The sequence below is a fragment of the Lagenorhynchus albirostris genome, chromosome 5 (genome assembly GCF_949774975.1).
Source record: "Lagenorhynchus albirostris chromosome 5, mLagAlb1.1, whole genome shotgun sequence".
NCBI classification, from domain to species: Eukaryota; Metazoa; Chordata; class Mammalia; order Artiodactyla; family Delphinidae; genus Lagenorhynchus; species Lagenorhynchus albirostris.
This window is the reverse complement of record NC_083099.1, coordinates 29,263,709-29,286,929: the sequence shown is the minus strand read 5'-3', so window position 1 is coordinate 29,286,929 and position 23,221 is coordinate 29,263,709. Positions and strand designations below refer to the sequence as shown.

The following is a 23,221-nucleotide window of genomic DNA, read 5'->3' as shown; positions in this document are numbered from 1 at the left end:
ATCCAGGGGATAGTTGAGAATTTAAGGAAGAGACTATTTAAAAAGGTGTGGACAGGTTTAAAGGAAACATCTGGGAGCGAGGCCTGCAGGGGCAAGGGCAGCAAGTGGTAAACAGGACTAAGAATGAACTGTAGGAGAGGGCCACAGGATTGGAGTAATGGCGTTCAGATAAAGAATGCAGCCACTGCTAATAGAATGGCCCTCTGAGAATGTAGGGGAGAGGTCCTGAATAACATCCTGCCCTGTGATCAACATTCTGCCCTGTGGTGGACCTCCTGCACATGCCTCCCATTGGCCAAAACCAGACAAAAGCCAGAGGACAGTTGATGTCGTCCATAAAAGTCAGTCCTGAGTCACAGAACAGGGTGGTGAGTGGATCTGGAAGGACAGAGGAAAACCCAGCAGTCATTTCCTATCTTTTCCTACAGCTAGCACCTTGGTTCAGGCCTCACCCTTTCTTGCCTGGCCTATGCTGATGGCCTTCCTGCCTGTCCTCGTGTCCCTGTTTCCAAGAAGCTGTATTCATTCAGCACAGGATTGGGGTATATAGACCTCCGTCCAGGAACCAGATCTGCAGCGTCAAGACCCTTGCCCCAGAGACCTCATCGGTAAAACAACAGGTGGAGCCGGGGGATGCCCGAAGACCTTCCCGGACCATGATTTACTGATGCTAGACATATTTTAAATATCAAGGAATCGACTTGCGACTTTTAAACGCAAAGGGACAGGTGGAAATGGATTGAGGCTGCCTCCCTGCCCCCTTCCAGAAAACCATGTCACTCCGGCAGACCGGCGATTGCTTCAAAACCATGTCACTCCGGCAGACCGGGTCTCTCGAAGGGCATAGGCTAAAGCGATCCCGGAAGGCACTTTCGCGGCGCCTGGGCCCTCCCACCGCGCGAGTAAGGGGCACAAATCCCCGGCGCTCCCCTTTGGTCTTCCACTTGGGCACCTGCCGGTGGGAAGCGAGGGGGAGCAGCGGAGAGCGCAGGCGCAGGGTTCGTGCCTGCGGCGCCGCTCTCCCTGCCCAGCCAGGCGGCCTGAGCCGCCCCTGCCGCGGTTTTCCTGGCGAAGCGCGCGGTGGCCTCAGTGGGCTCAGAGCCTGGACTAGGCGCGGGGCAGCGGGCAGCCCCGGCCGGAGCACCGGGCGCTCCTTCCTCGCCGCGACGCACAGGTAACCGGGCCCCAGCAGCCGGTCGGCAGCAGTGGACTGGGACCTTGACCCTGCCTGCCGGGCCGCCCCACCCGTAAGGAGTGGGAGCGTACCCCGAACCCCGCACGCTCGCTTTTAGCCGAGGCACTTAAGAGGCCGACTCCCTCTTTTGGGGTTAGGCCGGGCCCTGGGCGAAGCGCCCCGCCCCCTTTACAAGCCTTTGCGGAGGCTCTGCTCGACGCCTCAACGGCTGTGGGGCCGCCACTTCCCGGCACTGCTCTCTTGGAAAACCTGGACGCCGGTTCGGTAGGGTCAGTATCAGCTGTGCGCCCCCGTTTCCTGCCACCGTCGCATGTATGGGTCCTTCCCCAGCCTCTCTGATAAAGGCCAGGAGCTACTGCTTTCCTTTCGCCCAGGAACCCACCCAAACAAGGGAGAGTCCCTATGGCGCCATGGGATCAATTTCAAATACAAACTTTTAAGAATGCTGGATGGTTTTAGAAATAGGGCCGAGAATGAGTATTTGCCTTTACTCTGTTGTCTGTCTCTGCCTCTTGGACGCCAGTCTATGTGGGTTGAGATTTTCGCGGAGATTAAACGGTTTGGAGAAATCTTTCCCCAACGAAAGGCGAGGGCAAGGAGGAAGGGCCAGGCCGCGGCCGAATGTAGCGGGTGGAGGCTCAGAGCAAGTCCGCTCAGCCTTCCCCACCTCCGGGGAGGAAAACAGGACCCTCCCTGACCCGGCTCCGGGCTGTAGAATTTCTACGCCTCGTGCGCCCGTTTGGCCTCTTTAGAGAGAAGAGGATGGCAGGGTGGCGCGGGCCAGCAGGAAGGGCGAGTGGGATCGCTGCGCGGACCCGCATCTCCGGCCAGGCTTTTGCCGGGCTTGGCGAGGAGCGGGATGGAAAGCTGGCGTCTCAGTGACGATTGAGGGCCCGGAGATAGTGACGCACTAGGCGAAGAGGGCTGGGGGCGCCTGGGGAAGGGGCGGTCTCCGCCAGCTTTACGGCTCGAAAGGACTCGATTGGGGTTGCCCGTGTCCGTGGTGCTGAAGTGCTTCAAGCTCCTTCGTCGGCTTACTTCCCAGGCGGCGGCCTGCCTTGCGGTTCTACTCCGCACCTTTGAGTAGCCGCTCTCCAAGGCAGGTGGCCAGAGTGGCGCCGGCTCCCGGGCTCGACACTGAAACCCTTTGCGGATGGATTGATGGTGGTTTCCCGCAGATAACATGAAGGCAAATGTGGCTCGCCCGGGGGTGCAGATAAAGCATATGCATAACAGGTTTGATTTACCTACATGGGAGGACACAGGGTGAGCATAAACATGAACTCTCACGTATGCATATGCATAGCATATGTAGGATGCATGTATGTGCATATGCACACAAACATTACGCACATGTAAATACACTCATTGGTTTTCAGTGCCATCACACACTACAAGTCACACATTTTCTCCAGAGCTTCTTGTGTAATCCATCTTTATTTTTTGACACGTTTCTGAACTCCGCAGAACCATTAACTTCCATAGTTATCTGTTCCCAAGTCACAGAACCTTGGGAACAGGTGAATTAAAGTGTTTGGTATTTTGCTGAGCAACGAAGTATTTACACATATTTTAATTCCAGAACAAAGATAGTCTAGAAAGATGTAAAATTGATATTGATACAAAAAAGATGTCGCTAAAGGAAGTTTAAACAAAAAGAATTAATGAAAAATTTAATACAGAACAATAGCTAGCTAATGATCTTATGGAAAGTTATAATCTGAAGAAAATATGACTAAGATGTATCATAATGCTGACAATTTCAAATATACTGGTGGGATATGGTTTGTGAACTCTGTAAAGATTACATATATACTTTTCAAAACATTGAATATCTGTGGTTTTTCTCTCATAAAATGTATGCTCACTGTAAGAAATTTAGGTGACAGAGAAATACATAAAACCAGAGAAAACCATTGTAAATAGATTTTTAAAAAATTGAAGCATAGTTGATTTACCATATTGTGTTAGTTTCAGGAGTGCAGCAGAGTGATTCAGTTATACATATATGCATTATATTCTTTTTTCTGATTCTTTTCCATTATAGTTTATTACAAGATATTGAATATAGTTCCCTGTGCTCTACAGTAAATCCTTGTTATTTATCTATTTTATATATGGTAGTGTGCATATGGTAGTGTGCGTTAATCCCACTCCAATTTATCCCCCCCTTCCCCTTTGGTAACCATAAGTTTGTTTTCTAGGTCTGTGCGTCTGTTTTGTAATTAAGTTCATTTGTATTATTTTTTTAGATTGCACATGTAAATGATATCATATAATATTTGTCTTTGACTTACTTCACTTAGTATGATAATCTCTAGGTCCATCCATATTGCTACAGATTACATTGTTTCATTCTTTTTTATGGCTGAGTAATATTCCCTTGTGTATCTATCTATCTATATCTATACCTATATCTCTATATCTCACATCTTCTTTATCCATTCATTTGTTGATGGACAGTTTGGTTGCTTCAATGTCTTGCCTATTGTAAGTAGTGCCTCTATGAACACTGGGGTGCATGTATCTTTTTGAATTAGAGCTTTCATTTTTTCTGGATATATGCCCAGGAGTGGGATTGCTGGATCATATGGTAACTCTATTTTTAGTTTTTTATGGAACTTCCATACTTTAACAGATTTTCTCTTAGATGAACACACATGCATTTTAAATGGACCAATCTTCTGTTGGTTGCATTTTCACTATGTAATTTATCATTAATGTCTTTCAAACCAATACATATAAAACTAGGTCATCATCATTAAGTGTTGTATAATATTGCACTATGTGGGCAGAACATAATTGGTTTAAGTAATCTTATAATAATGAACATTTATTTATTTCCAATTTTTGCTGTTATTAGACAGTTCTGCAAATAATATCTTTGAACAAACATTTGTGCACTTATTTATTTTCTTAGAAAAAAATTCTAGAAGTGAAATTGATCGTTCAATGGATATGTACATTTTATGTTTTGATACATTGATTTGTTTATTTATTTGTTCAATTATTTCCTGTCTCCTCCCTTGTGTGCTTTATTCTTTACTATGTTCTCAGTATCTACACAGTGTCAAATATATGTGTATTCAAGAAATATTTGTTGGAAGAACACTATTTCTAGATTGTTCTACAGAAAAGATGTACCAATATATACCAACATAAACACTGAATTAGAATGTCAGTATCCCCACACTATCACCAAAATCAGGGTTTTCTTCCAATTGGATAGGCAGTAAAGAGCATCTTTTTATATATTTATTGGTCATACTTATTTTTGTTTTGTGAGTTTCCAGCTCATATCCTTATTTTTCTATTTTTCTTATATTCTTTTTCTTATTTGTAAAAACTCTTTGTATACTGAAGACTCTGTTACATGTTGCAATTTTTTCTTGATTTTTTTATTTTTAAACTTTATGATATTTTCTGCTGTATGGAAAATTTCAGTTTTTATGTAGTCAAATATATCTTTCCCCTTCCCTTTTATAAAAAAATAAAAAAAAATCATTTTATTGGCTGCCCCATGAGGCTTGCATTATCTTAGTTCCCTGACCAGGGATCAAACCCGTGCCCGCTGCAGTGGAAACGTGGAGTCCTAACCACTGGACTGCCAGGGAACTCCCAGATTCCCTTAATTTAGTTAGAGTTAAGAGATAGAAGATAGAGTTAGGTTGCAGCATTGTGGCAACCAAAGCTCTGCACCACAACTAATTAGACCCAGAATTAGAGGTCTCTGGTTAAAAAGGTAACTTTCTTCAAAGGGGACCAGCTATGCCATTCTCCTAGCATTTGTTGAGTCTAGCAATGCCCTAGGGCCTGGGGATTCCAAGAAGAAGATAAGGACACAATCTCTGTTCTTGGAGCAGGAACACTTTATCAGGGGTTTGTGTTACATACACAATTCACATTGATACCTTGTATCAAGGACTGTAACAGAGTCCTGTAGAAACTGTTCTTGAGTCCAGAGGAGGAACAGATTGTTTAGTGAGAGCCTTCTCCAAGTAGTTCGCCTGGAAGTTTGTGGGGACGTGGGTGGGAATTTGCCAGATATTGCTTTGTTGGGTGGTAAGTAGTTGATGGCCTCAAGTTGGAGTGGAAGCTGACAGTCTGGATTTGAAGGCTGACTGCCATAGTAAGCTCCTTGTAAGCTTGGGCAAGTTACTGAAGCTTGCTGATCTTCACTTAATTTTTTTTCTTTTTAAAGAGGGACTGATATTAGTTCCTGCCTTGTTGGGGTTGTTGTGGGATTAAGTAAAATAATACACACTGAGCCCTTGGTATAAGCCTGGGGCATAGTAGTCTAGTCTATTTATTTTCTTGCCTTTCTATAAAGTTGCATGTAAATCACTCTGTACAAGTGATTATTGATCCCATTGTCAGAGCTCTTAAGGGTAAAACTATGAACCGTTTGTGTCTTCTGAATCTGTGAATAATTCTCCTAATCTGGAAATTTCTCTCTTAATGTTGCTTAAATCCCAAGCTGCTGCTTTTTTTTTTTTTTTCATGCTAGTCTGAAATTGTCTAGTCTGAAATTGTCATTACTTTTGCTTGTTCTCTAGTACTCTGATGTTAAAGCAAATACATATTTAATTGTATAACTTCCTTTAATGTGCATAGCACTTGTTGTGTCTGTTTTGTGGTACTTGTTAGCATATTTCTTTTCTCCAAAATGAACATGTAAGTTCTTTAAGAGAAAGCGTATGTTTTCTAGATTTTTTTAAAAGTTATCTTTTATTACCATTGTCTGTTTTTTAAAAAATTTAAAAATTAATTATTTTTGGCTGCATTGGGTCTTCATTGCTGCACATGGGCTTTCTCTAGTTGCGGTGATCAGGGGCTACTTTTCACTGCAGTGTGCGGGCTTCTCATTGTGGTGGCTTCTCTTGTTGCGGAGCACAGGCTTCAGCAGTTGTGGCTCACGGTCTCTAGAGCACAGGCTCAGTAGTTGTGGCTCAAGGGCTTAGCTGCTCCGCGGCATGTGGGATCTTCCCGGACCAGGGCTGGAACCCGTGTCCCTTGCATTGGCAGGCGGATTCTTAACCACTGTGCCACCAGGGTAGTCCCTGTTTTCTTAATTTTATCTCTCATACTATCTTAGCACAGTGCCTTCCACATCATAGGCACCTAGTAAATATTGACCAAATGAAGGAATAAACATAAATGCATGAGGCTGCCAGAATAGCTGGTGTGATCTCAGGCTGCCCTCATAGAAACAGGATCTCCTGACTAGGAGAGATCATAGAAACCGGTATATGTTCAGAGAAGAATGGTTAAGGTAAGATGAAAACCACGATTATACGTGGAATAATTGAGAAGGAGAAGATTTTCAGTTTGTAGAAGAGAAAACTCATGATAGGAGACCTGGGACGGGGAGGGTAGGAAATAGTAGTTCCTGATACTGAAATGTCATGTGGAAGAGGGAATTAATTAGTGATCCCAGAGCAAATATGTAGGAACAGACACTGGAGATTACATATAGAGAGATTTTTGACTCAATGTTAAAAAAGAATTTTCTAACAATCAGAATGACTCCCAGGTGGCTGCCTTGAGAAGGAATAAGTTTTCTGTGACTGTAAGTTCAAATGGAAACTGTACTATTTGTTGGGGTTGCTGTAGAGGCTAGAGTTACTTTCAAAGAAATTGGAGTAGATGAACTCCACAGCCTTTTTCAACTCTCATGGTCTTTAATTCTATGCATATTATTATAATTTGTATATAGTTACCCTATAGTAAATATATACATGTTAATGTATATACTGTATTTGGATAAAGAAATATATATATATGTATGTACTTATCATATAATCTCATTATTATCATATTGCCTAAATTAATGAAGGATGAAAATTTCAAAAACTTGATCTTGATTATTTAAAACATACTACTAACATCCTTTTTTCTTGAGGACAACAGTTTATAAAATATTGTTCTACATGAACACTGTGTGCTTAAACTACAGTAAACAAGTTTAATAATGTTGTTAGCATCTCAAATGTAAATAAATATTTTTTTCAATTTCTAAATTGAATCTAAAAAGAGAAAACAAGTAAGTGAACCAGAGTCAGCTTGTCCTGATTCAGATGAGTTGTGATGTAAAGTTCAGGATTTCATTACCACTATCACCATCATCGCTAACATTTATTTAGCATTTACTGTATACCTAGCTCTGCTTTAAGCACCTCACACATATTAACTCATGTACTTCTCCCAAAAAATCTAGGTAGATTCTGTTATCCCCAGTATATTTTTTCATATTTTATTTAGAAATAATTTCAAACTTACAGAAAACTTGCATGCATAGTCCAATGAACTCTTGGGGTGAAGGGTAATTCTTATATATACTTCATCCCAAGTTCTCCAATTATAAACATTTTACAATGCTTGCTTTGTCATTCATTCATATACTTTCTCTTTTTTTCTGAACCAGTTGATAATAAGCTGCAGATGTGATGCCTAATTACCCCTAAGTACTTAAGTAGGAAGACTACACTTAAGTAGTTTTCCTTAAAGACAAGACACCCTCCTGCATAACCACAGAATTATCACCAAAATGAGGAACTTAAGACTGATATAATTCTGCCATTGAATCCACAAACCTCATTCAATATATGCCATTTCCCCCAATAATTTCCTCTTCAGAAAAATGTTTTTTATTTCTCGTCTGGAGTTAAATCCAGGGTTATGAATTGCATTTAGTTGTCCTGTTTCTTTAATCTTTAATTTGTGACAGTTCCTCATTTCTTCCTTGTCTTTAGTGACCTTGACATTTTTGAAAGTTCAGGCCATTAATTTTGTAGAATGTTCCTCATTTAGGTTTGTCTGATGCACGTTATGCATTTTTGGCATAGTTACACATTTTTGTCAGGAAAATGATAGAAGCAATACTGTGTTTTTTTCAGTGGATCTTATTAAGGGATACAATATTGATTTGTCTTTTTGCTGGTGATGTTAACTTTGATGACTTGGTTAAGGTGATAACTTCTCCACTGTAAAGTTGTTATTTTTCCCTTTGTAATTATAAGCATTTTGTGGGGAGACACTTTGAGACTATGTAAACATCCTATTCTTCAACAAACTTTTGGTCACTTATTTTATGATGGTTCTTGCTCAAATAAATTATTACTATGATGATTGCCAAATGGCAATTTTTCCAATTCCAACATTCATTTGACCTTTACTAGTTGGTATTCTGTTGTAAGGGAGAGTTTTCTCTTCCTTTATTTATTTATTTGTTTGTTTATTCATTTATTTACATTAGTTTGGACTTGTGGATTTCTATTCTATTAGGTGGATTATAACCAATTACTATGATTAATGATTATTGACTTTGATGCTGAAATTGTTACAGATTTGGCCATTCGAATCCCATTCAAGCTGCTTCTTGTGTTGTTTTGACATCTCTATTATCAGAGTACTTTCTAGTGTAAGATGTTCCAGGCTCATCTTGTACTTTTCCTGCCCCAACCATTTCAGTCATTTCAAAAGCTATTTTTCCAAAGAGCCCAGCTTCCTTTTAGTAGAGAATGCAAGATCTGGGTGCTAGGTGTGGTCATTGCTACTGGAGTATTGTTACTTTAGGGCCATCTTAGCAGACAGAACTGGGAAACTCTTAAGCACATCTATATTTATTTCTATATCTATTCATCTATTTATATTAAAATGTGTTTATTCTAATATCTTCAACTGCACTCCAACACCACAGTGCTCATTCTAGTCTTCACCCTTTTTCTGTTTGTATCTTCCTTCTCTGATGGTAAGAAATCTGGTTCCCATTATCTTCAGGGTATTGAACTATTTCCTCATTCTCCCTTTATATAACCAATATCCTGACCTCGTGGGCCATCCCCTTGGCCCCAATTTCCTCCTCAGACCCAGTCTTGCTGCCTCCACCAGCCTCCTCACAGCCTTAAGTTACACAGCTAGAAAGTGGTGGAGCTGGTGGGGGGGGGAAATGCAAAGTTGCTAATTACTTGACTGAGAGCCCTTTATTGGGACTTCAAGCCCAAGGGTATCTATTGTGAAACTGCTCCTGTGAAGATGCTCAAGGAAAGGGGGCCCTTGGGCTAATGGGATGAAGATTTAACCAGGCAGATTGGCAGCCCTCAGGACTGTGCCTTCCATGAGAAACTTGGAGAGTGAAGGATGGAAGCTGCCAAATGATGCTACCTGCCAAGAACGACAGTGAGGGGATTCTCCAAAATTGGTGCAGTTCAGTAATCAGCCAGCACCTCCACTGCAACAAATCTCCACTATGTTTTTACTATATTGAGAGCACATTCCGTTAGGACAGAAACATATCACTGTGCTATTATTTTTAAAGAGGAAATATTGCTTTTATTAGCAGCTCCTTAAATTGAAATTCTAGGAGATGGATGATGGTGTCCGCTGTTTTAGTGCTGACTCCATTTCCTGGTCCAGAAGATCAGAAATCTGTTCATGTTTTAGAAAACAGCATGAGGTCCATCTGTTCAGGTCAGATTTTTCCACATTAACACAGAGATTTATAGAGTGGTAACTTATGTAAGAAAAACCAATGATGATTATATTCTTTGCTGTCATTTAGGATCCATACTATTTTTTTTTGTTAGCCCTGAAAATATAATAAAGCACGCACACATGCGCAATGAATTAATTCTTTCAAACACTATGTATAATAAAGGCATCCTCCTTAGTTTATGTAGTATTTCACCTCTGTTTTGGTTTGGGTTCTACACACCATCCATCCAGTTTCTCTCTGTAATATGGTCTGTTTATCCACAATTTTCTTTGCAACAGAAGGCACAGAAATATAAGAGCTACATTTGGCTTCCTGGATGACATTTTGTCTAACTGAAATACCGAGTAATGACTTTTTTTCCTCTAATGAAAATAGCTTGATTTTTTTCCTGGATTTTAAAGTAAATGCATGCTTATGTGGAAAATTAACCTAAAAAGTAAAAAGAAGAAAGTGCTGAATAATTGAAATTTCACCATCTGTAAGTATAGATATAAATTGTTTTATATAAAGTCATACCATGAATACTCTTTTATACCCTTCTTTTTCTTAGCAATGTGACATGAAGGTTTTTTAATGTCTATATATACATATATAGTATCTTTTTTGATGACTGCATAATATTGCATTGATGTTTTTATTTAACAGGTCCCTCATTAAAGGACAATTAGGTTATTTCCAGTTTTTCATTGTGTAAAGAAAGCCATGATGAATATCATTGCTTGCCATCTTTATGTACTTTACTAGTGATCTCCTTAGGATATATTCCTGGAAATGGCATTGCTGGGTCAAAGAGTTCACACATTTTAAATTTTGGTACATGTTGCTGGTAAAATTAACTCCTGATGGGATGGATTATACTGTGCTTTTCCTTCCTATACAGTGTCCCTGCCAGTGATGGGACTTTATAAAGTCTCTTTTCAGCTTTGCAGTAGCATTATATATTTGTGTGTGTTCTCTAAATAGCATTAAAGGAGTGGAACGACTTTAATAAATGTAGGTATGCCACTTAAGCAACCAGATGTTGTCAAGTTTCATTCAAAATCTGACTTACAGTTTGAAACAAGTTGCCATCTATTCACCATTTTTCAATTGCTTTACGTTATTTGAGTTTAATAAAATTTGAGATGTGAGTGGTGTCTACAGTGTGAAGAATCAGTTATGATCAAATGAAACCAAATGTGTACAATTTTGAACTGATTCATTTGGCATTTTCATAAATCTTGGCCTCGAGAAAATTCAGGCTTGGCTTTTTCATGGATAAACAGCAGCCAGAACAGGGCGAATGTGAGCAGGTGGTATATGTAGTATTTGAGGGATTTGAGAGTAGGCTGTTGATCCTGGGTGTTCCTTTTTTGTTCAGGGACTGGTGTAAGACCTGGGGGGTTGGCAGCCTTCTTTGAACTCAGCTGGGCTATTTGATCCTCTCTAGTGAGAATTAGGTAAAGAATAAACAACCAATAAGTACAACTTTAACAAGATATCAGAACAGTGCTGTAATCTGTTTTATATTTAATTAGCATCTAACCTAATTGGTGATTTAACCACTTAGATACATACAGAAAAGATCATGGAAACAGAAAAGGAACATTTTATTCCTTCCCCTCCCCCTTCTAGCGATGACTTCCTGCCACTCTTGACAGATTCACCCAGCACAGCTGAATTTAAAGATGCTGATTCACTGTAAACTAATTCTGCTTTTTTTAGAAAAAAAAGACAGTAGGGGGCTTCCCTGGTGGCGCAGTGGTTGAGAGTCCACCTGCCAATGCCGGGGACGCGGGTTCGTGGCCCGATCCAGGAGGATCCCACGTGCCGCGGAGCGGCTGGGCCCGTGAGCCATGGCCGCTGAGCCTGCACATCCGGAGCCTGTGCTCCGCAACGGGAGAGGCCACAACAGTGAGAGGCCTGCGTACTGCAAACAAACAAACAAAAAAAAGACAGTAGGAAAGTAAGTGGTAGATGATAAATATATATTCAATGGGAATGGCATATTTTATGCAAATTGATAAGTCCACTGCTTCAGAGATGAGAAAGGCTCTTTCCTGGAAGGGGAAGTGTCGATTATAATCGGTGAAAGACTCTTGCATTTCAGCAAGTTCTTAGCTGCCAGCCAACACATTCATCACAGTGTGCCAGAATGGATTTTAAAACAGTACAACATAAATTGCTCTTTTCCAAATCAGGCATCATCACCCTCACACAAGCCAAGTCAACCCGCTTATCTGAAAACTGCCACATAAGGCTTTTTTTCAATCTCAGTTAACCTTTTCCTTTCCTGGTATGCACGGTTCATTAGAGTCTACTAAAGTCATTAGCCACGATTGAGTACAGAGGAGACGGGCTTCTCCAGTTTTGCCTACACAGCAACTAACATGCCCAGAACTTCCAAGGTGATGGTAACATAGAATATTTAGGCCAGCTCTAACCAGAATGATAACTCTCATCCCCAGCCCCCTTTCCCACCTTCTGCTCCTACAAATTTAATGATTTCTTTTTTCTCATTCTTTGTCCTTCCCAGAGCCAGCTGTTGACTCCTAGCAGCTCCTGCACAGCTGATAGTCCCTGGCTATCCCTTTCCTAACCTCCTGCCCTAGAACTGTCAGCCGAGTCTCCAGCTCAAACTTGCGCTAGGCCTCCTGTTTGGTGCATCTCTCCACTACTCCTTCCTGCCTTTCCCCGACCCCATACCCATCCCATCCGATCTCTCTCCTTACCTCACCTCATCTCCAAGTCCTTTAGCTGTAATTCTCTCCTCTCCTATAACCCATACCGACACAGCCCAGCAACATCCTGAGGCCTTGCTCTCATTCTCCCATAGCCCAGCATAGCGCAATTCTTCTTAGCTCCCTTAGACCACATTCTACCTTGTTCCTCCCGGCCTGGCCTACTCTGGAATCCAGTATCTATTGCCCTTCTTAGTTCAGCTAAGCAGCCTTCATCCCCAGCTCAGCCAGCCACGACCCCAACTTCAGCCTATCTCAGCTCCATCTAAGGAGCCTTGACCCACATCCACTTGGGCAGCTTCTGCTGTTCAGCCCAGAATAAGAATTCTTTCTCACCTAAGTATCCCTCTTCTAAGCGATGTTAGCTAGCATGCTGAGGAGTTTATCATTCAGCCTAGTGTGCCCCGAACCTCTTCTCACCTGGAGTGAGTGAGCTGTCATACCATTCTGGTGCTGTTGTGCATCTGTTAGCACAGGGAGTGATCCTCACACAGGATGTCACCACAGACCTGTCACCAGCAAAATAGAGCAATGATGATGGATTTAGAGTGGTTCATCCACATTCCTCCCCTGTTTCTTCTAAGTAAGAAGGTGAATTTGAGGGCTTCCCTGGTGGCACAGTGGTTGAGAGTCCGCCTGCCGATGCAGGGGACACGGGTTCGTGCCCCGGTCCGGGAACATCCCACATGCCACGGAGCGGCTGGGCCCGTGAGCCATGGCCACTGAGCCTGCACGTCTGGAGCATGTGCTCCACAGCGGGAGAGGCCGCAACAGTGAGAGGCCCACGTACCACAAAAAAAAACTAAAAACCAAAAACCAAACAAAAAAAAAGAAGGTGAATTTGAGAGACGGTTGGCAGGGTCAGGAGATGCAGTCATTGACTATGGAGACAAAAGCTAGCTGTTGCTACAGTAATACAAAAGTGAGCCCTAGTGAAGAGCTGGACTATCAGGGTCAGAGCACTAAAATCAAATTCCACGATGCAAGAAGCTAGCTATCCCTCAGACTCCCAGAGTAAATTATTTTTTCTCAAGAGCAAGAAGTGCATGGATAGAGTGAAGGATTACATATCCTACTAATTTTTAGGCCAAATGTCAGTTTATTACTGGCCAACAATGTGAATATAAAGATCAGAATTCATCCCCAAGGACCCCCAATGTAACATTTTGGGGATAAACACCTAAGAGTAGCTACCATCAGTTATATTCACAAATTATGTGTGAAAAAACCCAGTTTATAGCCAACTTAAAGTCCAGTCTAAGATTGTATCATTTTTACTCTGAAAAATCTAAAATGTGGAAAGTAATCACTTCTGGCTAGTGTAAATGAAAATACTAAGTAATTAAGCAATCATTTCAACACAGGATTAATAAAATATAATATTTCTGTCAAATATTCAGATGACTACTTTGAAGTATTTTGAAGTAAAGACGTTGTTCTTATTTCATGAAGTAACTTCTAATATATTAACATTCATTGCTCTCAAGTGAATTCGAAGTATAACTTATTTTAGCCACCGAAACATTTTGAAAATGGAAAAAAAAAAAAAAGGTAAAACCAAGACTTTTTTTGGTCTTTTAAATTCCAAATGCTCAATGCCAACGTTTCAGTGAATACCCTTACTCCCTCTGTTCATTCAGTCTGATTTCATTGCCATTTCCTTATTTCTTTCTTGGTGGGTGGTTCAGGATCTCTTTCACAAGACAAGGAGGCATGAGGAATGAGGTTGAAGGGCTTTCCTATTTTTAGATTGAAAATTCTTCAATAATGTAGCTCAGATGAAAGTTGTCTCAATCCAAGAAGTTTGCAGGGATGCTGACCCCTCTCCCAGATATATCTTGGCTGGGCTGCTGTGACAATCCTGGGCCAGCATGGGGCCAGCATAGAGTCCAGTGGCAGGCCAAACCAGGAGAAGGCTTCCTCAGGGTTCTGGAACCAGTATCTCTAGCACAGAGACTCAGAATTGCAGCCAAGCAGCAAAGATAATAGTGTGAGGACAATCTCAGAGGTGAAACCAGGACAGAAATGGGAGAATGAACAGCAGAGCTTGTGATAACTGATAGCAGGATGGGACAGAGTTCAAGGAGCAGTTGTAGAATGCAGTTCAGGAATGAGTCTTTATTTTTGTTCAATATTTGTTAAGTGTGCTCTGTGTGCTAAGAATACAAATATGAATGAGAACTCTCTTGCCTTCGTGGAACTCACAGACCACAAAGGAGATTGTGACTTGGCAAACTCCCTTTAGGTGGTGCCTAGATCTGTTGAGAGAGTAGGCATGGCAGATTTAAGGAGCTACCCTGGGCTGTTGCAAAACCCAGAAAACTTGAGATGTGCTGAAAAGTCCTGCCCAGCATGGATGTGGAAGGAGATGGAGGCATACTGTGATGGCTCCTGACTTCTCTGTGGCTCTGAGTCTTCTCAGAAACAGCACTTTAAAAAAATCAGAGGTCTGAGTGACTTCTAATACTTGTCTCTTGGCCTGGTTTGCTAGCTGGGCCTAGATGAAGATTTGAGTAGACAGAATGCGTAAGGAAGTTATAATAAACTTGCCTTGATAGTTGTATTTCCAGAGAACTATCTAAGTAATCACATAAAATTTAAAAGGTTTCTAGTAGAAGATGGCTTGAAGGAATTATTCGGATTCTGTCTTAATTAGCAGTCCTAAGTTATTTACAATTGACATGTATTTCTTCAGTATGAGCTCAAAGTGCTGTCTACCCATCTTTATGAAAATCTTATGTTATTCTTACTCCAGACTACCAACCAATCCTGGTTGATTATTTCAAAAATCTATTCTAACTTTCTTGATAAATTTTAGCCTATTTTTTTGAAACAATAACCACATGAGGAACAAAATGTAAGCAAATTGTCTACTATGAATTACTGTTGTTCACCACCCTGTCTCATCAAGAAAAGAATTAATAGCAATTTAAGACTATTGGAAGGGATCACCAGCATTATCTTCAGTCTTTGGTTCATTAGACTGGCATTATGTGTGAATGAATACTCTTCCATAAATTTCAAAATATTAATGCTTTATTGGCATCTGTATTAAAATAATATTGTTAAAAGCAGAATAAGCAGGAGAGGTTCCTTGACTGGTGGGATTCAGTTTTACATATCACATGGTGTAATACACAGTGCATCTGTGTATATGGCAAGGTTTAGTTACAGATAACAAAAATCACTCTGGCTCTTTCAATCAGGAAGAGATATAATATAAGGAATCAGAAGTCTCTCAAATCATTGGAAGGGCTGGAGGAGCAGATTTTAATCTGGGCCTCCAGGCACATTTCCTAGAGTGCATTGTTTTATCCTTTAAAAAAGTTCCAAATTTAGAAATTTGTAAACTATAAGTAAGCCTTCTTGCTATAGAAACAGATCAGAGAGGAAAATAACCATTTCTTCTATACTAGTAACAAAATCTTCACAGTACTTGGCTAACATGAAGGAAGCAAGCTAGTACTTATTGAGCACCTGCTATGTGCCAGGTATTGTTCTAGATGCTTTTGATCCATCTTTTCATTAAGTCCTTAGTAATAACCTTTCCAAGTTAGTAATATCAGCCCATCTTACAAATGAAGAAACTGATGTTTAGAAAGGTTACATGATACATGCCCAGGCAGAAAGTGACAGAGGTAGAATTCAAGCTCGAATCTGCTGCCTCAAGAATTGGTTAGACCTGTTGTCCAGCATTGGTTATTTTTATATATATATAAATCTATTTATTTATTTTATTTTTAGCTATGTTGGGTCTTCGTTGCTGTGCATGGGCTTTCGCTGGTCACAACGAGTGGGGGCTACTCTTCATTGCAGTGCGCGGGCTTCTCGTTGCGGAGCATGGGCTCTAGGTACGTGGGATTCAGTAGTGGTGGCACACGGGCTCAGTAGTTGTGGCTCGCGGGCTCTAGAGTGCAGGCTCAGTAGTTGTGGCACGTGGGCTTAGTTGTCCTGCGGCATGTGGGATCTTCCCAGACCAGGGATTGAACCCATGTCCCCTGCGTTGGCAGGTGGATTCTTAATCACTGCGCCACCAGGGAAGTCCCCCAGCATTGGTAATTAATCTATCTGGTGGTATCCAACCAAAGTTCTGATTCAGTATTTAATGACTACATCCAACAGGGCAGTTTACTCAGCCCTTGAGAGGTGTTTTATAATTCACTTTATTTCTAGATGATCCATGAGGATGTGGTTGTTAAAAGCAGATGTCTCAAACAGTATCACAGGGGTGAGCAGCCAGCAAATATTTTCTATGTCAGGCTAAAATAATCTTGTCCATGGCACTTGACCCAGAACTTTGTAGTCTCATCCAATGCTTTTCTAGATCTTAAGAAGATCAACAATTCTTTTCTGGGGAAAATCATGGATTACATGCAGGCAGTTCTTTTCCACACCAATACTAAGTGTTTGGATCTTTTCTCTAAGAATACAAATCTGATCTTTAGACATTCACAAAATGATGGTGTCTGAGTTTTCTGTTTGCTGCTGTAACAAATTACCACAAACTTGGTGGCTTAAAACAACATGAATTTATTATCTTGCAGTTCTGTAAGTCAGAGGTCCAGTTCGGGGTATCAGTGGGCTAAAACCAATGTGTTGGCAGGGTGTACTCCTTTCTGGACATTCTAGGGAAGGATCCACTTCCTTGCCTTTTCCAGCTTCTAGAGGCTGCCCACACCCCTCGACTCATGATTCCCTTCTATCTTCAATGCAGCAACAGCAGGCTGAGTCCTCACATTGCGTCACTCTGACTTTGCTTCTGTTGTCACATCTTCTCTGTCTCTGTTTTCCACTTTTAAGGGTCCTTGTGATTACATTGGGCCCAACCAGATAATCCAGGATGGTCTCCCTATTTTAAGGTCAGTTGATTAACAGCCTTAACTCCATCTGCAATCTTAATTCCCCTTTGTCATATAAGGTAAAGTTCTGGGAATTAGGATGTGGACATCTTGGTGGGGCTTGGGGGGCATTATTCTGCCTACCATGGATGGTTACTTTGCAGAGTAGTATGGAAGAAAGGGCTTGGGAAGGCAGACCTGGACCTGAATCTTGTCTCTACCATTAATTAGTTATGTCACCCACTAACTGGCAAGTTACCCAACCTCTCAGAACCTATTTCCTCATATCTAAAATGGAGATTATAATACCTACTTCATAGAGTTGTTTTGACCTTTAAATGATAAAATAAAGTTCTTAATATATGCCTGTCACAGAATAGAGGCTAAATAATCATAGCTATCCTTATAATTAGAGAATCTAGAGCCATATTCAGGATGAAACAATCCAAAAGAGTACTTCCCAGGTACTTCGAGGCATCTGTGCTTGATATTTCCTGTGGTTTCATTTTTCCTTTAACTCTAGTTGAATGGTTGCCTCAAATCCTTTCAAAACCAAACAGTGTATTGATCCTAAATAAACACAAAAAATGAATGAAGACACACTTTGTCTCACTATTGGTCTCAGCTAGTTTCTCTCTGTAGATGACGTCTGAACAGAGAGCAAAGAGGAAACATGAATCCTCTTGACTTATCTCTTATTTATTCTTTCACAATCTTCCCCTGGCCATCAAAAACTGTTTCCTCATTTACATTCAGGGAAAACGTCAACATTGTTATCTGTACCTTTTCACATATGTGACTTTTCCTGTGATGGTTATGGATCTACCCCTGTGTAAAGGATCAGTGGCAGCTGGTCATCCCATTTACCTTTAAACTTTCAGAAAGCTGAAGTTAATGATTGACCTGTTGTGTTCAGAACCCAGTATTGGATCCATATTAACTAGCCATTAAAAATGATGTTGTAGAATATTTAATGACATGGAAAAATGTGTACAATGCACTGATAAGTAAAGGGGAAGTTATAAAATAGGATATAGTGGTTGATACCATGTTTGGGGAAAACAATGTTCACAAATAGAAAAAGACCTGGAAGGGTCAGTACTTATCTCTGGGTGGTAGGATTATGAGTTGTTTTGATTTTCTTTACTTTCTCACATTTCTCAATTTTCTACAATAAGCATATATTGCTTTTGTAATAGGAATAAACAAAATGTGTTTTTTTCTAAAGGGCTGATGGTGGTAAATAGCTTCTCAGTCAAGCTTGTCCTGAGCAAGCCCAGGGAATCCTGATGAGGAACTGCTGTGGTCTTGTTGGTGGGACTCACTTGACTGGGCCAAGCTATGAGACATGCTCTGGGAAGCAGGGAAATAGCAACTGAAGTTCAGCCTGGTGATGCTGAAAGACATGTATCTCCACACCCTTCTTAACTGGTTGATAATAGTTTAATTAAGAAAAGTAGATAAACTTTATTTAAAGAACAGCTCCAGTTATGCCTGAGGAATTTAATATTAAAGAAAATATGGGAGACCTATGAGCAGCATAAATAGAGCCAGAGGCAGAGAAGCTAAACACACACATTCCCTTAATAGCTAAACTGCTCACCCTAATGTTTTATTATTCTTGAAATTTTATTAAGGACTTTAAAGTATTTTAATGGATAAGGCTCCCTATTTGGGTTACTAGCCATTTAAATCCATTTATTTATATTACTTATATTTTGTTCTTAACAAAATTTGCTTCATTAAAAAATAGTCCATTCATTCAACAAACAGTTATTAAGTACCTATCTCATGCCAAGCATTGAGCTAGATGCTGCAAATATAAAAATTAATAATATCTAATTTTAATACCTGTGGGGTTAAAACCCTCACAGATCTAGCATAAGAGAAAGACAAAAACACAGTTGTAATTCAATGCATTCAATAAATTCTATGATTGAAGAACTGAGGTGGGCATCTAACTCAGACTGGGGTGGGAAATGGGCCTAGGGAAGTTTTCCAGAGATGGTAACATTTAATCTGGGCCTTGAAAAATGAGCAGTAATTTACCAGGTGAAAAAGCAGGAAAAGAGTATTCCATAAAGAAGGAACAGCTTATGTAAAAACCCAGAGCCATGAAAGAGCATGACATAGAGAATTTCCTGCAGTTTGGAATAGCCAGAACTTTTGTGCTTATGGAGGACAAGGATGAGGCTGTGATGGTTAATTTTATGTGTCAACTTGGGTGGTCAAAGATTATGCTCATGTTTCTGTGAAAGTGTTTTTGGATGAGATTTACATTTAAATCAGTGGATTTGAGTAAAGCAGATTGCTCTCCATAATGGAGGGTGGGCCTCATCTAATCAGTTGAAGGTCTGAAGAAAAAACCTGACATCCTCCGAGGAGAAAGGAATTCTGCCAGCAGACTGCCTTTGGGCTTGAACTGCAACTGTTCCCTGGGTCTACAGCCTGCTGGCATACTCTGAAGCTTTTAGACTTGCCAGCCTGCATAATTGCGTGAGCCAATTCCTTAAAATTATTCTCTTTTTATAGGTGTATATATACACATCCTATTAATTTTGTTTCTCTGGAGAACTCTGACTAGTAAAGAGGGTAAGGGCAGAGGACAGGGAGAGTTCTTCTGAACAGTTCTGCAGTTTGATGATCACGGGAAACTGCAGGTTTTCAGCTGCCTACCATTGATTGAGCAGTGATGCTAAGACACCAGAAGTGGGTATGTGGGCCTATAAAATCCTATAGAGATGTCAGTAGTCAACATCATTCCCCATTCTTTTCCATGTCTTCCTCTTCTTGGTTTTCAAATCCATTCCATTCCATCCAACAAACATTTATCGAGTGCCCGTATGTGCCAGACACTGTGTTAGGGGCTGAGGATATAATGGTGAGAAAGTCTGCTATCACCAAGTGTATGGTCTGGTGAGAAAGACAGGATATAAACAAATGAATGCAGGGGCAATGGGGCACAAAAATTGGAGAAAACAGGGAAGACTTTGCAAAGGAGGAAGTAACACTTGAGCAAATCACTGAAGCACAAATGTGAGCTCTACAGGTAGACAAGGGCAGAAAGGGGGAGGCCCATGTCATTCCAGGCAGACAGAATCATGTGAAAAAAGATTTAAAAGTTATTGAACACTTGCTAAGTGCAAGATACTTAGTGTTTTGTATGTATTAACTGATTTAATATTTTTATTCTACCCTACTATTATCGAAATTTTACAGAAGAGGAAATAGGTAAAGATGTTCAGTAAGTTGCCCAAGGTCACATATTTAATAAGTTCTGTAGCTAAGATTCAAATCCAGACAGTCTGGCTTCAGTATCCACCTGCCCCCCGCCTTTTTTTAATTTCCATCCCTGTGCCACTCTCTGTCTTCCTTAATCATGTAGCAGCCACAGAGTCATTAAATCTTTTTTTTTAATTGGAGTATAATTGCTTTACAATGTTGTGTTAATTTCTGCTGTACAATGAAGTGAATCAGCTATATGTATACCTATACAGATTCATTAAATCTTAAAGCCAGAAGGTCCTTAGATAATCTAGTTGAGTGGTTCTCCCACAAGAAAATTATACATTAGGATTATTGGGGAGGTTTTTGAAAATACCAATGCCTTCCTTTCTCCCCTGCCCCACACTGGAGGAAGCACTACATTTTCCCCCTTTCTTTTCTTTTCTTTTTTTTTTGGCGATATGCGGGCCTCTCACTGTTGTGGCCTCTCCCGTTGCGGAGCACAGGCTCCGGACGCACAGGCTCAGCGGCCATGGCTCACGGGCCCAGCCGCTCCGCGGCATGTGGGATCCTCCCGGACTGGGGCACGAACCCGTGTCCCCTGCATCGGCAGGCAGACTCTCAACCACTGCACCACCAGGGAAGCCCCTCTTTTCTTTTTTTTCCTATTTAAATAAAATTGTGGTAAAATATAAATAATACAAAACTTACCATTTTAACACATTTTAAAAATATTTATTTTTATTTTTGGCTGCGTCAAGTCTTAGTTGTAGCACGTGGGATCTTTCCTTGCGGTGCGAGGGCTTCTCTCTAGTTGTGACATGTGGATTTTCTCTCTCTAGCTGTGGCACGCGGGCTCCAGAGTGCATGGGCTCTGTAGTTGTGGCGTGCGGGCTCCAGAGAGCATGGGCATTGTAGTTTGCGACACTCGGGCTCAGCTGCCCCGCAGCATGTGGGATCTTAGTTCCCCGACTAGGGATCGAATCTGCGTCCCCTACATTGGAACGTGATTCTTTACCACTGGAGACAAGGGAAGTCCCTTAACAATTTTTTTAAATGTTCAATTCAATAGCATTAATTACATTCACAATATTGTGCAACCATCACCACTATCTATTTCCGAAACTTCTTCATTACCCCAAACAGAAACCTTATAGCTGTAACTCCCCATTCCCTTTTCTCCCAGCCCCTGGTAATCTCTAATCTATTTTCTCTTTTTATGAATTTGCCTATTCTAAATGCTACATATAAGTGGAATCATACAGTATTTGTCCTTTTGTGTCTGGCTTATTTCAGTTAGCATAATGTCTTCAAGGTTCATCCATGTTGTAGCGTGTATTGGAACTTCATTCCTTTTTATGGATGAGTAATATTCAATTGTATGGATATACCATATTTTCTTTATCCACTCATCGGTTGGGGCACTAGGTTGTCCCTCTTTCTAAAAACACATACTGAGGAACCATTGCTTTTCAAAACTGAGGAACCATTGCTTTTTAAAACTTAACAATGTCATACACAAGGAGAATAAAATGACAGAAGGAGGGCTTCCTTGGTGGTGCCATGATTAAGAATCTGCCTGCCAATGCAGGGGACATGGGTTCAAGCCCTGGTCTGGGAAGATCCCATATGCCGTGGAGCAACTAAGCCCGTGTGCCACAACTACTGAGCCTGCGCTCTAGAGCCTGTGAGCTACAACTACTGAGCCTGCGTGCCACAACTACTGAAGCCTGCGTGCCTAGAGCCCATGCTCCGCAACAAGAGAAGCCACTGCAGCGAGAAGCTTGGGCACCGCAAGGAAGAGTAACTCCCACTCGCCTCAACTGGAGAAAGCCAATGCACAGCAAATGAAGACCCAACACAGCCAAAAAAAAATTAAATAAAATAAATTTTTAAAAAATGACAAAAGGAGGCAGGGGCTAAGTACCAGATGACACTGGTAAAAGGCCCAGAGGAGTGACATGTATACATTTTGGTTTGGATGACAGGAGGCTATTTCTTAGGGTGGAGTTCTAGTGGCAGGGGTGCTCACATGATTGAGGCTTTTCTCCTGCTTTCTGCACAGATGTTTTGTCATCATCACTCTTGCTTCCTTTCAGAGAAATTATGATTTCAGGAAAATGAAAATAGCTTATTCTGTTATGAAAGTGGAATGTGACTCTGACAGTGATAATACTTTGTCCTTTAAGGGAATAAAATAAATATCATTTTCCCTGAAATCATTTGCATGAATAAGTGGCAGTTACTTCTGGGCTAGGATGTCAGACAGGGCTGTGTCTGTGGGAGACAGGAGTAACGTTGAGAAGGTAAGATGGAGAAAGAGGGAGAGGATTGGGGAGAGGAAAGAGTGAGAGAAGAGCAGGGAGGAGAGACTAATTTGGGGCACTAGGTGACAAAGTTCTAGACAAAACTTTGGGACAAATTGTCTTCAACAATAAGACCTACTGACCTGCTCCTCGTGGCCTACCTGGTGCCCTTCGCATAGAGTGTGTTCAATAATATGTAACGAGTTAGTTTCCTAAAGTGAATACTTACCTACTTTCCTTTACTTCCTTTTAAGTTATTGCAGTTCAAAGTGAGGTAGGCCATTAGTTTTCTCCAAATATTTTGTTTTCCACCCTTCCCCAATGCTCTCCCACTCCAAAACCTCCTAAGATTTCACTTCCTCTCAAAGCTGAGTTAACCCATGTTTAGAATTTAGCACGTTGTCTGTACAAATGTAAATATCAATACATCTGGCTATTGATAG

The 23,221-nt window shown here is 41.0% G+C and overlaps 1 protein-coding gene across 2 annotated transcripts in view; it reads left to right on the top strand.

Moving 5' to 3' along the window:
- The first annotated feature begins 983 nt into the window (after window positions 1–983).
- The window catches only part of SLC35G2 (solute carrier family 35 member G2), a 32,169-nt gene continuing 9,931 nt past the window's right edge, over window positions 984–23,221 (top strand). Inside the window, exon 1 of one of the 2 annotated variants that reach the window (XM_060149176.1) lies at window positions 984–1,174. The gene's annotated coding sequence lies outside the window, so the exon portion shown is untranslated. Of the gene's footprint in view, window positions 1,175–1,412; window positions 1,465–23,221 lie in introns of those variants that run through there. The other variant, XM_060149177.1, reaches the window with a different exon arrangement.